The sequence below is a fragment of the Balaenoptera acutorostrata genome, chromosome 14 (genome assembly GCF_949987535.1).
Source record: "Balaenoptera acutorostrata chromosome 14, mBalAcu1.1, whole genome shotgun sequence".
NCBI classification, from domain to species: Eukaryota; Metazoa; Chordata; class Mammalia; order Artiodactyla; family Balaenopteridae; genus Balaenoptera; species Balaenoptera acutorostrata.
Genome location: NC_080077.1, coordinates 42,895,320 through 42,899,101, shown reverse-complemented (window position 1 = coordinate 42,899,101; position 3,782 = coordinate 42,895,320). Strand labels below are relative to the sequence as shown.

At 39.2% G+C, this 3,782-nt stretch overlaps 1 pseudogene; it reads right to left on the bottom strand.

The window, feature by feature from the left end:
• Positions 1–2,157: 2,157 nt before the first annotated feature.
• LOC103005596 (histone deacetylase complex subunit SAP18-like) lies at positions 2,158–2,636 on the bottom strand (annotated as a pseudogene).
• Between the last annotated feature and the right edge of the window lie 1,146 nt (positions 2,637–3,782).

Here is a 3,782-nt window from a genome sequence, read left to right as displayed (position 1 = left end):
TTGGAAAGTTCTTTTTTTTTTTTTAACTTCTCCCTTCATAATTTCTCCCTTTTCCCATCTCCTCCATAAAATCTTTCTCAAATATCCTTGGTCTTATATTCTCGGTCTTATATTCTCAATCTCTGTAGCACTTATCCTCTGAACCATATGATTTAGCCATTAACTACATGTTGTGCCACATTATTTGCTCTAGTGTTAATGTGTCTTAGATTTTCTAGTCTCCAAATTAAATTATAAGTGTCATGAGATTTTTTACATCTCTCACTTTATAAATGCAAAAGCCTGCTCTTAGTAGAGAAAAGAAATTAAGGTCATAGATTTAGAACTGGTTTTAGCACTTGAGCCTCTGCCCCTCCTCCTATTTAGTTCTATTCTACCAGGTGCTCTGATTCTGGAATATTTTCTCTAAACTCTCTTATCTTACTTTTTTAAAAATTAATTTTTTTATTGGAGTATAGTTGACTTATCTTTTAATTAATTTATTTATTTTGTATATTTATTTATGTATTTTATTTTTTGGAACCAAGCAAATAAACCACTTTATTTTCAACTAGTGGGAGAATAACCTGGAATTACAGGCGAGCCCCCATTGCAGGAGTTCACACTGTTATGAAAAGTTGGCTTACAAAGTCCTTTAACGAGTTCCTGCCTTCTTAATCTGCACAGTACATCAGTATCTTCTCTACAGACAGGAAGGTAATCATGGCTCCTCTTCTCCAAAAAATTAGGTTTAAGTTAATTGTCTGACTTAAGGAGCTCAAGCCTATCTAGTATGAATGAATAAAGAGTCTAAGGGTTTGGGGCAAACTTCAGTGGAGAAGAGGCCCTAGATTGGGGTTCCAGGCTTGTATCTGTCACCTGTTGACTGCACCAGGGACCCCAATCCTACAATCATTAGATTTTAAAAGGCTGCTTTTGTATGTACAAGATCAAATTACTGCAATTTTACTTTGGTAGTACATTTTTTCAAATTTTGGAATACACATTTTCAAAATTTTCTACTGCAATAGATTAAAGGTAATAGGCCTTATCACATACTGCACACTGTTTATAAACTTCAAAATGAGACTGTAACAGTGCCATGAAAGAGACGGCACCCGTTCTGACTGAACTCTATGGCTAACTTTGTTTCTTACTTGTCAGGCACTATTCTAAGCCCTTTGCAAACATTTAATTAGTCTTCACAATCCTGTGGGCTGTTACCTCCATTTTACAAATTTTAAACAAACAGAAAAAAAACAGGTCCAAGTAACTTGTCCAAGGTTGCTATTAGTGTAACCAGGATTTAAATGTTCAGTCCAGCTGCTTATAACCACTATGCATACTGCCTCTCAAATCAGACACGAGTCAGCCCCAGCGCTAAACAGGGCATGTGAACATCCCCTACTTAACTTGACCTCATCCCTGACCTTCTCCCTTGATCTAAGATTCTTCTTTCATTCCTCCCTGAATTTTCAGATCTTCAAGGTAAACCTTTCCATCCTTATCCTAAGTTCTAACCCTTGCTCCTCTATACTACTTCCTGCCCTCAGAAGGCCCCATTCTCCCTCTTTTCAAAACATAAAAAGGCCTCACTGTGGCACCCATTCTCCTTTTCTCTAAATTGCCATCACACCTTGATTCAGGCAGGCCTCTCCCTTCAAACACAGACAGCTTCTTCAACTTGCCTCAGCTCAGACTGTTCCAAAACGTCTCAGCTGCCCTGCCCTGCACCTTCCCAAAGGTCTTCTTCACAACTCCATACAACCTTCTGGGTGACAAACTCCTGCACTATTTAATACAATCTCATGGCTTTCTTGTTCTGCCCCATTTGGGCTTAAACATACCAACTCCACGACTTAGCATAAACCCCCAGTACTAAATTAAACCCTGAACCCATGCTCCATTAACTTTCACACTCAAGGTGATTGCAACATATGTTTAACAATATAGTTTTACATGGAATGCTAAGAGCACTTTTCATATTTTACAGAACTTGAAACATATGGACTTTCTATTAATATTCATACCATAGCAAAGCCAAATCGAACTCCTAAATAGATGCATTACAATTTGTTTAGAGTTTAAAGGCTTAATGGCAACAAGGGGGTAGGAAGAAGCGAAAGTTTATTTTACATAACTGAATGGAAAATAAATTCAAGAGATAGTAAATAAAATTTAATATGGCCTCATGCGCCCTGAAGGAGGTGGTGCCCGATTTGGAGGAGTGATTGCTATGTCCAGACAGTCCCCTATTTGGAACTTCTGCGACTGCAGCGTCATGGAGTCGTCGTCTGTCCCCTTCTCCCAGACACGGTGCTGCCAATCTCCTTTACTCAATAGCCAGGCCTTTTAGGATCCGTAAAAACAATTGCAAAACTGAGGTGTGTGCCCTTCTTTCTGGCTTCTGGGTAGACTTCTTTTACTAACCTAGTCAATTCTTTCAAGGTTGCATCCATCCAAGTGTAGATCTGCAGCTCGCTGGACGGCACGTTTCCGCGGGAGAACTCGTGCAGGCGGTGGTGGCGGTGGCGGCCGTAGGTGGTGGTGAAGACGCGCAGCAACAGCGGGCAGGTCTTCTCCCGATCGATGGGCTTCTCGGGCTCCTTCTTAATTTCCTCCTGGGTAACGCAGGACTCCACCACCATCTTCCTCCTGCGGCCCCTATCTTACTTTTTAAATGACTCCTTCTCTTTCTCTCTCTCTCTTGGATGTTGATGAATGTTCATTTCACAGGATAAATATATTAGTTATGTACAGAGACCACCAAATGTTCTCATAAAATATAATAGGATATGGATGGGAACTGCATTATCTTATCCTTGTGGCATCTCACAAATGAGTTATTATAGCATGTGGTAAAATCTGATAAATTGAACTCTTTATTGAATAGGGACTCCCACATTCATGATGATCTTTATGAGAAATATTAATAAACTCAACTCTACTTTTATTATTTAAAAAGTCATTCTCTCCTACTATTTTCACTCCTAAGTGCCACTCCTTCATTTATCTAAAGGCCTACTAACTCGTTACTTTTAATGTTGCACAATGTCTGCCTTAGTTAATTTTTCCTAGAGGCACATCTGATTAAAATGTAATTCTGCACTATATTTTAGGCACCCTTTCTCAATTGAAAAAAACAAGTATATTTATTATTTCTGTCTCTAAACACACCTTTAATTCATCTACCCATCTCAGAATGTCTATCTATCTGACTAAGGGATTGGGTCTGCTTCACCACCATAAACCTGACTATGGTGATTGAAGCAAATAGGGGAATATTTTTCTCACATAACAGGAAATAGGAAGTCCTACTGGAAAGTAAGTAATCCAGCTAGACGTGGGGAGCCCAGGGATGGTTAGCACCTCACCTGGGTCATCTTCTCCAGGCTCCTTTTTCTACTTTGCAATGTTGAACATGTGCCTTTTGTTTTCTTGATAGTCTCATGGTTACAGTATAGCTGCCCCACATTCTGTTTCCCTTCCAAGTTTTAGGTAGGAAGCAAACAAATCAAACAAACAAAAATAAAACAACAAAGAGAACAACAACAACAAAAAACAACAAGGAAGGAGGAAGAGCCTCTTTCAGGAGAATAAAACTTTTGATCTGCAGCAGAGGAGCTTACCTGTCAAGGACAGAACTGTGTCATGTGATCTCTGGCTGCAGTGGAGGTAAGGAACTGTAGTTTTTTTTAGTTGGGTACACTGCCAGCCTAACAAAAAATTGGGGTTTTTATTATTAGGGAAGATGGTGAGAAAGATATTGGGTAAACAACTAGCTGTGTCTTATCACAAAAAAG